At 42.8% G+C, this 12,655-nt stretch overlaps 1 pseudogene; it reads left to right on the top strand.

The window, feature by feature from the left end:
• Positions 1-12,655, top strand: part of LOC123484662 — a 171,646-nt pseudogene that overhangs the window by 143,110 nt on the left and 15,881 nt on the right.

The raw sequence follows: 12,655 nt of genomic DNA, 5'->3' as shown, positions 1-12,655 counted from the left end.
GATGCATTAATATATTAATTAACTTCTAATTTAGGCTACACATCTCTCTGTCTTCTTCTCAGTTCCCTTCTTGCGCAATTCACGCATCTCCGCTGGCAACTCCACTGACCTATCTCTTCCCCCCTCTCTAGCTCTTGAACGAGTAGCCTAAATAAAATGAACAGCAATACCTATAGTTTTAAACATATTTCGAGCAATTTTTTTAAACGAATAGGCATAGGCCTATTTGAGGAGAGAAGCTTTGAGCCTCTTGCATGCTGAATGGCTATAAAATAGGCTACAGCGTTGGCAATGAACTGGCAGGGAAGTTTGAATGGTGAGAGCGACAGAAACTCTGGTGTGAAATTGATACATTGCTGCACTGATGCATTTCAAACGTAAAAAAACAGGCAGAGAGACATTAAGTAATTAATTAATTAATTCACATAACGACCCCACAGACCTGCCAGTCACGGTGTGCAGCCTGTCAGTGGCAGAACACATGTCCCAGATAACAATTTCATTGGCTAACAGAATATTTTTGCATGTGAAAAGACAAAACAAATATGACCTGTTCCGAATAAAATTATTGACGGATTGCGGCAACGATATTTCGCAATTGGTGTGAATGGCGTCATAAAAGACGTGCTCGTATTCATTTATTTAAAAAAACAGACTTGGTGAGAAAAGGGCTTGTTCAATGAGGGTGACATATTTTAACTGTATGTGCAGATAGTGTTCTAGGTCCCAGGGCAGATCTACAGTAAAGGCACTACAGTAGAGATATGATTCAGTCTAACAGTGAGAATCACACCTCCTGCCCTCCCTCCCTGCACTCCTCTTCTCTGATGACTCATTACACTGTATCAGCACTGGATGAGGAGAGGAGAGAGAGAAAATATGTGTTTTGTAGTGTAGTGTTATTTAAATGAATCCTGAGACACCATTATCACTACAGAAAATCATCATTCACTCTCTCTATAATCCTGTGCTGCTACACATGCCATTTCCTGGTAAATGTCCTCAATGTCCTCAGTGTGACTATTGTGTTGGCAGCCTGTCGTCCTACAGCTGGACCCAGGGGTGGAGGTTGTTGTTGTTGCTGCAGACACTGGCTGATGTAACCAACATAAATGCATCCATCACAAACACACAGGACCGATACTGACAAGTAGGCCTAGTCACTCCCTCTCACACACACACACACACACACACACACACACACACCCACAGACACACACTCTAATGGAGAGGTTTGGCACCAAGTGGCACAGAGAGCCTTCTGAACTTTCCTAACCCTGTAGGCGTTTTGCAAAGAGAGCGAACCAGGCCAGCACTGGAACAACTCATAGGGAGAGTTTGTGTGTGTGTGGGGGTTGTGTGTGTGTGTGTTTGTTGTGTGTGTGTGTGTGTGTGTGTGTGTGGTGTGTGTGTGTGTGTGTGTGTGTGTGTGTGTGTGTGTGTGTGTGTGTGTGTGTGTGTGTGTGTGTGTGTGTGTGTGTGTGTGTGTGTGTGTGTGTCTGTGTGTGTGTTGTGTGTGTGTCAGGGTGGGAGAGAGACAGAGAGTAGGGATGAAGGGAGTACCTGCCAAGCCTGCAGAGCTCTGATAACAACAGCTCACACACATCTTCTGAGAGCCGACTCAGACACAGGTTGTGTGTGTGTGTTTCCCTTATAGAGAAATTGTGTGTGTGTCTATGTTAAGATCTGTGTGTGTAGGTTCTAAGTAAGGTCAGTGACAGTAGTTCGGAGCTGTGAGGTGGAACTTTATAACACTCTCCCTGTCAGACATGATGGACGAGGAGTCCTGTACCCCTACACTACCCCAAGTCTGGGTGGGTGAATGGGTGGGTGGGAGGGAGGGTTTCTGGGAGAGAGAGGTGTCTGTGTGCCCTTGTGGTTTAAGTATTAGGTAGTGGGCCAGACATTCACTCACTCACCTCATTCATTATCCCTTAACACATCTCAGAGCAGACAGGGACAGGCAGCACAGGACAGCACAGGACAGGACAGGACAGCACAGGACAGGACAGCACAAGACAGGACAAGACAGCACAGGACAGGACAGCACAGGACAGGACAGCACAGGACAGGACAGGACAGGACAGCACAGGACAGGACAGCACAGGACAGGACAGGACAGCACAGGACAGGACAGCACAGGACAGGACAGCAGAGGACAGGACAAGACAGGACAGCAAAGGACAACACACTGCACACCACACAGCACATTGGCACTCCTATGTGTTAGCGTGTACAGTAGGTTTGAATGGCGAGAACCTAGTTACCGACTTGTGACTTTATGTAACTAATTTTGTGACTTCTGATGGTAATTGGTTGCACCAGATCATATTTAGGGGGCTTCATAGCAAACGGGGTGAATACATATCCATGCACCACTTTTCCGTTATTTATTTTTTAGAATTTTTGAAACAAGTTATTTTTTTCATTTCACTTCACCAATTTGGACTATTTTATGTATGTCCATTACATGAAATCCAAATAATTATCAATTTAAATGACAGGTTTTAATGCAACAAAATAGGAAAAACGACAAGGGGATGAATATTCTTGCAAGGCACTGTACTTATAACTTTGTAGGCTGCATGTGCTGCACCAGAATCACGTTCTCTCAGTTTTATCATGGTTTGAACGATGTGCATAATTCCAGTCCATATAATACAGTATAATACAATACAGTACAGTAATACAGTTCACATTCAAAAAGATTAGCCTACTGGAGCTAGTTTCATCACACAATACCCCATAATGACAAAGTTGTTCGCAAATGTATTAAAAATCGCTATGAGACACGAAATTGAGCTCAGGTGCATCCTGTTTCCATTGATCATCCTTGATGTTTTTACAACTTGATTGGAGTCCACGTGGTAAATTCAATTGATTGGACATGATTTGGAAAGGCACACACCTGTCTATATAAGGTCCCACAGTTGACAGTGCATGTCAGAGCAAAACCAAGCCATGAGGTCGAAGGAATTGTCCTTAGAGCTCCAAGACAGGATTGTGTTGAGGTACAGATCTGGGGAAGGGTACCAAAACATTTCTGCAGCATTGAATGTCCCCAAGAACACAGTGGCCTCCATCATTCTTAAATGGAAGAAGTTTGGAACCACCAAGACTCTTTCTAGAGCTGGCCACCTGGTCAAACTGGAGCAATCGGGGAGAAGGGCCTTGGTCAGGAGGTGACCAAGAACCCGATTGTCACTCTAACTCGGCACCATCCCTACGGGAAGCATGGTGGTGGCAGCATCATGCTGTGGGGAAGTTTTTCAGCGGCAGGGACTGGCAGACTAGTCAGGTTTGAGGGAAAGATGAACGGAGCAAAGTACAGAGAGATCCTTGATGAAAACCTGCTCCAGAGTGCTCAGGACCTCAGACTGGAAGAAGGTTCACCTTCCAACAGGACAAAGACCCTAAGCACACAGCCAAGACAATGCAGGAGTGGCTTTGGGACAAGTCTCTGAATGTCCTTGAGTGGCCCAGCCAGAGCCCGGACTTGAACCCGATCGAAAATATCTGGAGAGACCTGAAATAGCTGTGCAGCGACGCTCCCCATCCAACCTGACAGAGCTTGAGAGGATCTGCAGAGAAGAATGGGAGAAACTCCGCAAATACAGCTGTGCCAAGCTTGTAGCGTCATACCCAAGAATACTCAAGGCTGTAATCACTGTCAAAGGTGCTTCAACAAAGTACTGAGTAAAGGGTCTGAATACTTATGCAAATGTGATTGGAAAAAAACATAAATGTGCTAACATTTCTAAAAACCTGTTTTTGCTTTGTCATTATGGTGTATTGTGTGTAGATTGATGAGGGGAAATAAGTGTCTTCCATTTTAGAATAAGACTGTAACGTAACAAAATGTGGAAAAAGTCAAGGGGTCTGATATTTTCCAAATGCATTGTATATGTATTGGATAACGGCACAATCGTTTGTGCTTTTTTGGTCTTGTGCTCATAAAATGTATTTAATGTATGGCTCATCATGCTCAGGTAGCATCAGGCTTGAATTTTTGATCAAAGCTCTAATCAAATTCAGACACACAGTACCAGTCAAAAAGTTTCGGACACACCTACTCATTCAATGGTTATTCTTTATTTTACTATTTCCTACATTGTAGAATAATAGTGAAGACATCAAAACTATGAAATAGCACATGAAATCATGTAGTAACCAAAAACATATTTTATATTTGAGATTCTTCAAAGTAGCCACCCTTTGCCCTTGATGACAGCTTTGCACACTCTTGGCATTCTCTCAACCAGCTTCAACTGGAATGTTTTTCCAACAGTCTTGAAGGAGTTCCCACATATGCTGAGAACTTGTTGGCTGCTTTTCACTCTGGGGTCCAACTCATCCCAAACCATCTCAATTTGATTGAGGTCGGGTGATTGTGGAGGTCAGGTCATCTAATGCAGCACTCCATCACTCTCCTTCTTGGTCAAATAACCCTTACACAGCCTGGAGGTGTGTTGGGTCATTGTCCTGTTGAAAAACAAATGATAGTCCCACTAAGCGCAAACCAGATGGGATGGCGTATCGCTGCAGAATGCTGTGGTAGCCATGCTGGTTAAGTGTGCCTTGAATTCTAAATAAATCACAGATGGTGTCACCAGCAAAGCACCCCCACACCATCACACCTCCTCCTCCATGCTTCACGGTGGGAACCACACATGCGGAGATCATCCGTTGACCTACTCTGCGTCTCACAAAGACACGGCGGTTGGAACCAAAAATGTGGACTCATCAGACCAAAGGACAGATTTCCACCGGTCTAATATCCTTTATTAGTGGTTTCTTTGCAGCAATTCAACCATGAAGGCCTGATTCATGCAGTCTCTTCTGAACAGTTGATGTTGAGATGTGTCTGTTCCTTGAACTCTGAAGCATTTATTTGTTGCAGTATGTTGCAGTATGTTGTGCTATGTTGCAGTATGTTGCAAAATGTTGCAGTATGTTGCGCTATTTTGCAGTATGTTGCGCTATGTTGCAGTATGTTGCAGTGTTTTGCGTATGTTGCAGTATGTTGCAGTATGTTGCGCTATGTTGCAGTATGTGTGCTATGTTGCAGTATGTTGCGATATGTTAGTATGTTGCGGTATGTTGCAGTGTTTTGCCGTATTCGGTTGTTGCGTTATGTTGCAGTATGTTGCAGTATGTTGCGCTATTTTTGCAGTATGTTGCGCTTGTTGCAGTATGTTGCAGTGTTTGCAGAGTGCGCTATGTTGCAGTATGTTGCGCTATGTTGCAGTATGTTGCGCTATGTTGCAGTATTTGCGATATGTTGTAGTGGGGGATTTAATGTATGTTTATTCCTATTAGCCCCCCTCCTTTCCTCTATTGTCTTGTCGGCAATATCCATCATGCAGCGTTCACACTATCACTAATACTAATACTATCACTATCACTAACACTATCACTAATACTAATACTATCACTATCACTAACACTATCACTAATACTTTCACTAATACTATCACTATCACTAATACTATCACTAACACTAACATTATCACTATCGCTATTACTAACACTATCACGATCACTAACACTATCACTAACACTAACACTAACACTATCACTAACACTTTTACTATCACTAACAGTAACACTATCACTTTTACTAACACTATCACTATCACTAACACATTATCACTAACACACTATCACTAACACTAATACTATCACTAACACACTATCAATCTAATAACCATTAGAGCTACTGTACTTCTCTATCGCTCCCAATTCATTTAAATTCAATAAGCTTTATTGGCATGACGTAACAATGTACATATTGCCAAAGAATACTTTGGATATTAATGATACACAGAGGACCAAACCCACACACACCTCAGACCAGAAACCCTATCTCTACTATCAGAGTATAAACACACCTCAGACCAGAAACCCTATCTCTACTATCAGAGTATAAACACACCTCAGAACAGAAACCCTATCTCTACTATCAGAGTATAAACACACCTCAGACCAGAAACCCTATCTCTAGCTATCAGAGTATAAACACACCTCAGAACAGAAACCCTATCTCTACTATCAGAGTATAAACACACCTCAGACCAGAAACCCTATCTCTACTATCAGAGTATAAACACACCTCAGACCAGAAACCCTATCTCTACTATCAGAGTATAAACACACCTCAGACCAGAAACCCTATCTCTCTACTATCAGAGTATAAACACACCTCAGACCAGAAACCCTATCTCTACTATCAGAGTATAAACACACCTCAGAACAGAAACCCTATCTCTACTATCAGAGTATAAACACACCTCAGAACAGAAACCCTATCTCTACTATCAGAGTATAAACACACCTCAGACCAGAAACCCTATCTCTACTATCAGGTATAAACACACCTCAGACCAGAAACCCTATCTCTACTGTCAGAGTATAAACACACCTCAGAACAGAAAACCCTATCTCTACTATCAGAGTATAAACACACCTCAGACCAGAAACCCTATCTCTACTATCAGAGTATAAACACACCTCAGAACAGAAACCCTATCTCTACTATCAGAGTATAAACACACCTCAGAACAGAAACCCTATCTCTACTATCAGAGTATAAACACACCTCAGACCAGAAACCCTATCTCTACTATCAGAGTATAAACACACCTCAGACCAGAAACCCTATCTCTACTATCAGAGTATAAACACACCTCAGACCAGAAACCCTATCTCTACTATCAGAGTATAAACACACCTCAGAACAGAAACCCTATCTCTACCTATCAGAGTATAAACACACCTCAGACCAGAAACCCTATCTCTACTATCAGAGTATAAACACACCTCAGACCAGAAACCCTATCTCTACTATCAGAGTATAAACACACCTCAGACCAGAAACCCTATCTCTACTATCAGAGTATAAACACACCTCAGAACAGAAACCCTATCTCTGCTATCAGAGTATAAACACACCTCAGAACAGAAACCCTATCTCTATTATCAGAGTATAAACACACCTCAGACCAGAAACCCTATCTCTACTATCAGAGTATAAACACACCTCAGACCAGAAACCCTATCTCTACTATCAGAGTATAAACACACCTCAGACCAGAAACCCTATCTCTACTATCAGAGTATAAACACACCTCAGAACAGAAACCTATCTCTACTATCAGAGTATAAACACACCTCAGACCAGAAACCCTATCTCTACTATCAGAGTATAAACACACCTCAGACCAGAAACCCTATCTCTACTATCAGAGTATAAACACACCTCAGAACAGAAACCCTATCTCTACTATCAGAGTATAAACACTCAGAACAGAAACCTATCTCTACTATCAGAGTATAAACACACCTCAGAACAGAAACCCTATCTCTACTATCAGAGTATAAACACACCTCAGACCAGAAACCCTATCTCTACTATCAGAGTATAAACACACCTCAGAACAGAAACCCTATCTCTACTATCAGAGTATAAACACACCTCAGAACAGAAACCCTATCTCTACTATCAGGTATAAACACACACTCAGAACAGAAACCCTATCTCTACTATCAGAGTATAAACACACCTCAGACCAGAAACCCTATCTCTACTATCAGAGTATAAACACACTCAGAACAGAAACCCTATCTCTGACTATCAGAGTATAAACACACCTCAGAACAGAAACCCTATCTCTACTATCAGAGTATAAACACACCTCAGAACAGAAACCCTATCTCTACTATCAGAGTATAAACACACCTCAGAACAGAACCCTATCTCTACTATCAGAGTATAAACACACCTCAGACCAGAAACCCTATCTCTACTATCAGAGTATAAACACACCTCAGAACAGAAACCCTATCTCTACTATCAGAGTATAAACACACCTCAGAACAGAAACCCTATCTCTACTATCAGAGTATAAACACACCTCAGACCAGAAACCCTATCTCTACTATCAGAGTATAAACACACCTCAGACCAGAAACCCTATCTCTCATCAGAGTATAAACACCTCAGACCAGAAACCCTATCTCTACTATCAGAGTATAAACACACCTCAGAACAGAAACCCTATCTCTACTATCAGAGTATAAACACACCTCAGACCAGAAACCCTATCTCTACTATCAGAGTATAAACACACCTCAGACCAGAAACCCCTATCTCACTATCAGAGTATAAACACACCTCAGACCAGAAACCCTATCTATACTATCAGAGTATAAACACACCTCAGACCAGAAACCCTGTCTCTACTATCAGAGTATAAACACACCTCAGACCAGAAACCCTATCTCTACTATCAGAGTATAAACACACCTCAGACCAGAAACCCCTATCTCTACTATCAGAGTATAAACACACCTCAGAACAGAAACCCTATCTCTACTATCAGAGTATAAACACACCTCAGACCAGAAACCCTATCTCTACTATCAGGTATAAAACACACCTCAGACCAGAAACCCTATCTCTACTATCAGAGTATAAACACACCTCAGACCAGAAACCCTATCTCTACTATGCAGAGTATAAACACACCTCAGACCAGAAACCCTATCTCTACTATCAGAGTATAAACACACCTCAGAACAGAAACCCTATCTCTACTATCAGAGTATAAACACACCTCAGACCAGAAACCCTATCTCTACTATCAGAGTATAAACACACCTCAGACCAGAAACCCTATCTCTACTATCAGAGTATAAACACACCTCAGAACAGAAACCCTATCTCTCTACTATCAGAGTATAAACTACACCTCAGAAACTGATTGAAAATTGAAAATAAACTTTTCTGCTGGTCTGTTTTTTTATCTGTCCAATGAATGGATGGATGGATGGACTGATTGATTTACCTTTATCATGCTGAACTGTCAAGGTCAATGTCCACACACATTAACTCCTCCACCCTTTGTCTGTCTGTCTGTCTGTCTCCAGGTGATCTCCCAGCTGAGGATACTGAGCCGCTCGGAAGCAGCAGGATCAAAGTTCGACAGAGAATCTGGTCCAATGGCCTCTCTCCTGTCCTCAACCTATGGAAGAAACTCAACCAGGTAACTCTCTCTCTCTCTCTTTCTCTCCCCTCTCTGTCGCTCCTCTTTCTACCTGACAGCTGCTGTGTGTTTGTCTGTGCGTGCTTGCTTGCTAATGTGTGTGTTGGCCGATGGCTGCTCACTCCTCGGTTTTGCTAGTGTATGCAGTTGCTTAGAAACCACCACCTTTCAAATCACTGAAATGTCCCCTTTTGTGTTAAATAATTTAGCCCTTCTCTCCCTCCTCATTCACCACTTTCTCTCTCTCTCTTTCTCTCTCTCTCTCTCTCTCTCTTCCCCCCCTCCATTAGTGTATGTCTTGTTCTATGGGCCTGAAAACATTATATGTTATGTGTATCGTACGTGTACTGTTGATGTACATGTGTCCTCCTAGTCTCACAGCTGCTGTTGTTGTTTGTTGATTGGTCATTGAGGTGACTGAAGTGTTTTCTGATTGGCTATAATAAGGTCTGTCTTTTAGGAGACAGAAGAGAATAGGAGACTGGACTTAGTTTTTTCTTTGTAAACAAGCTTATTTTATGTTAATGATACCCCAGGAGCCATTAATTTGTTTTGTCGTGTCTCCTCTGCCCAATTTGTCTGTCTTTAAGTCAATGCTTCATCCTTAACTGGGTGTGGATTCACCAGAGCATTGAGGTGCAAAATCCCCAAATATTTGAACAGTCATGCACCACCACCACTGCTGATTCTGATATATCTGTGGATATGAGTGTTTTTTCACTTGGGTCCATACTAACAGTTGTTCTCTGTGGATATGGAAGTGTTTGTCTCTTGGGTCCATACAAACAGTGGTTCTCTGTGGAAACGGAAGTGTTTGCACTCGGGTCCATACTAACAGTGGTTCTCTGTGGATACGGAAGTGTTTATCCTTGGGTCCATACTAACAGTGGTTCTCTGTGGATACGGAAGTGTTTATCACTTGGGTCCATACTAACAGTGGTTCTCTGTGGATACGAAGTGTTTGTCACTTGGGTCCATACTAACAGTGGTTCTCTGTGGATCCAGGGGTGTTTGTCACTTGGGTCCATACTAACAGTGGTTCTCTGTGGATACGGAAGTGTTTGTCACTTGGGTCCATACTAACAGTGGTTCTCTGTGGATCCAGAAGTGTTTATCACTTGGGTCCATACTAACAGTGGTTCTCTGTGGATACGGAAGTGTTTGTCACTGCTGGGTCCCATACTAACAGTGGTTCTCTGTGGATCCAGAAGTGTTTGTCACTTGGGTCCATACTAACAGTGGTTCTCTGTGGATCCAGAAGTGTTTGTCACTTGGGTCCATACTCAACAGTGGTTCTCTGTGGATACGGAAGTGTTTGTCACTTGGGTCCATACTAACAGTGGTTCTCTGTGGATCCGGGAAGTGTTTGTCACTTGGGTCCCATACTAACAGTGGTTCTCTGTGGATCCAGAAGTGTTTGTCACTTGGGTCCATACTAACAGTGGTTCTCTGTGGATCCAGAAGTGTTTGTCACTTGGTTCCATACTAACAGTGGTTCTCTGTGGATCCAGAAGTGTTTGTCACTTGGGTCCATACTAACAGTGGTTCTCTGTGGATCCAGAAGTGTTTGTCACTTGGGTCCATACTAACAGTGGTTCTCTGTGGATCCAGAAGTGTTTGTCACTTGGCTCCATACTAACAGTGGTGTTCTCTGTGGATACGGAAGTGTTTGTCACTTGGCTCCATACTAACAGTGGTTCTCTGTGGATCCAGAAGTGTTTGTCACTTGGGTCCCATACTAACAGTGGTTCTCTGTGGATCCAGAAGTGTTTGTCACTTGGCTCCATACTAACAGTGGTTCTCTGTGGATACGGAAGTGTTTGTCACTTGGCTCCATACTAACAGTGGTTCTCTGTGGATCCAGAAGTGTTTGTCACTTGGGTCCATATCCTAACAGTGGTTCTCTGCTGGATCCAGAAGTGTTTGTCACTTGGGTCCATACTAACAGTGGTTCTCTGTGGATACGGAAGTGTTTGTCACTTGGCTCCATACTAACAGTGGTTCTCTGTGGATCCAGAAGTGTTTGTCACTTGGATCAATACTAACAGTGGTTCTCTGTGGATACGGAAGTGTTTGTCACTTGAGTCCATACTAACAGTGGTTCTCTTGTGGATACGGAAGTGTTTGTCACTTGGGTCCACTACTAACAGTGGTTCTCCTGTGGATCCAGAAGTGTTTGTCACTTGGGTCCATACTAACAGTGGTTCTCTGTGGATCCAGAAGTGTTTGTCACTTGGGTCCATAGCTAACAGTGGTTCTCTGTGGATCCAGAAGAGTATTTGTCACTTGGGTCCATACTAACAGTGGTTCTCTGTGGATCCAGAAGTGTTTGTCACTTGGGGTCCATACTAACAGTGGTTCTCTGTGGATCCAGAAGTGTTTGTCACTTGGGTCCATACTAACAGTGGTTCTCTGTGGATCCAGAAGTGTTTGTCACTTGGCTCCATACTAACAGTGGTTCTCTGTGGATCCAGATAATGTATTCAGTGTGTGCCCTGTGTTGTTTACTCCAATATAATTCAAGTCTCTGTAAAGCTGATTAAGTTTCTTCATCTTGTGTGCCTTATCTTCCCTCTTTTGTAACCATTCCCCCTGTTAGTCTCTCATGTGGGTAATGAGTTTATTTAATGATTCATGTTGCTATAGTGGAGGAGTGTTGGTATGTTACGGACGTCATTGTTCTTTCTTCAGGACCAGGCTATGACATCATTACTATGTATTATTTTCTGAGAGTAAGAATAGGCTACACCTACACACACACCGTTGTTATGTTTGATATCAATACGAATTATGCATTGTGTTTAATGTTTTTTTTATATGGGTGTCGCTTGACATCCCAGAATCTTGGGCAGCACCCCCGCTGGTTTTAATTAATGGCGGGTCCCTCATCGGATCCCTGTAAAACCTCATTAGCATATCTTACCCAGCCTGCACCAGGGGGAGAGAATACAACACAAACTACAGAAATAATAGAGGGGAAGGAGGACAGTATCTCTGTTTTATTGTCTTAGGAGAGAGTGATCCCTGCTGTCAATACAGGAGTTTTGCTAAATGAATTCACTCCTTTCTCTCTGTGACTTTGGGAGGGAGTCGAGGAGATCATTGGTTTGCATATTATGTTGTTCACTGGTTTCACTGTAAACATGAAACACAACACTTTGACGACTCTTTTTGGTGTGTGTGCGTGTGCGTGCGTGTGTGTTGGTGGTGTGTGTGCGTGTGTGTGTGTGTGTGTGTGTGTTGTGTAGTGCGAGCCTGTGTGTGTCAAGCCCAGCCCCTGACGGTACCAGATATGATATGCTCCATTCCATTGGTCAGTCTACAGTGGTGTATTAACCAGCTCAACAAGGACTAGCAACTAATGACCAGCTAATTACTCCTCCTACTACCTCCTAGCAGCTAGCTTAATCACCTCTCTAGTAATCTCCTATTAATCATCTGTTGGCATTAAGCTAGGGGGGTGGCATGCATTTTACACAGCAACTGGGACTAGTTAGTCATTTAGATACAAGTCATTTAATTATCCTCTCTCTCTTTCTCTTCCTCTCTCTCTCTCTCTCTCTCTCTCTCTCTCTCTCTCTCTCTCTCTCTCTCTCTCTCTCTCCTTCGGT

This window comes from Coregonus clupeaformis, unplaced genomic scaffold, assembly GCF_020615455.1.
Source record: "Coregonus clupeaformis isolate EN_2021a unplaced genomic scaffold, ASM2061545v1 scaf0401, whole genome shotgun sequence".
In the NCBI taxonomy this organism is placed as follows: domain Eukaryota; kingdom Metazoa; phylum Chordata; class Actinopteri; order Salmoniformes; family Salmonidae; genus Coregonus; species Coregonus clupeaformis.
Note: the sequence above shows the minus strand (reverse complement) of the source record. Positions and strands in the feature narration are given on the sequence as shown.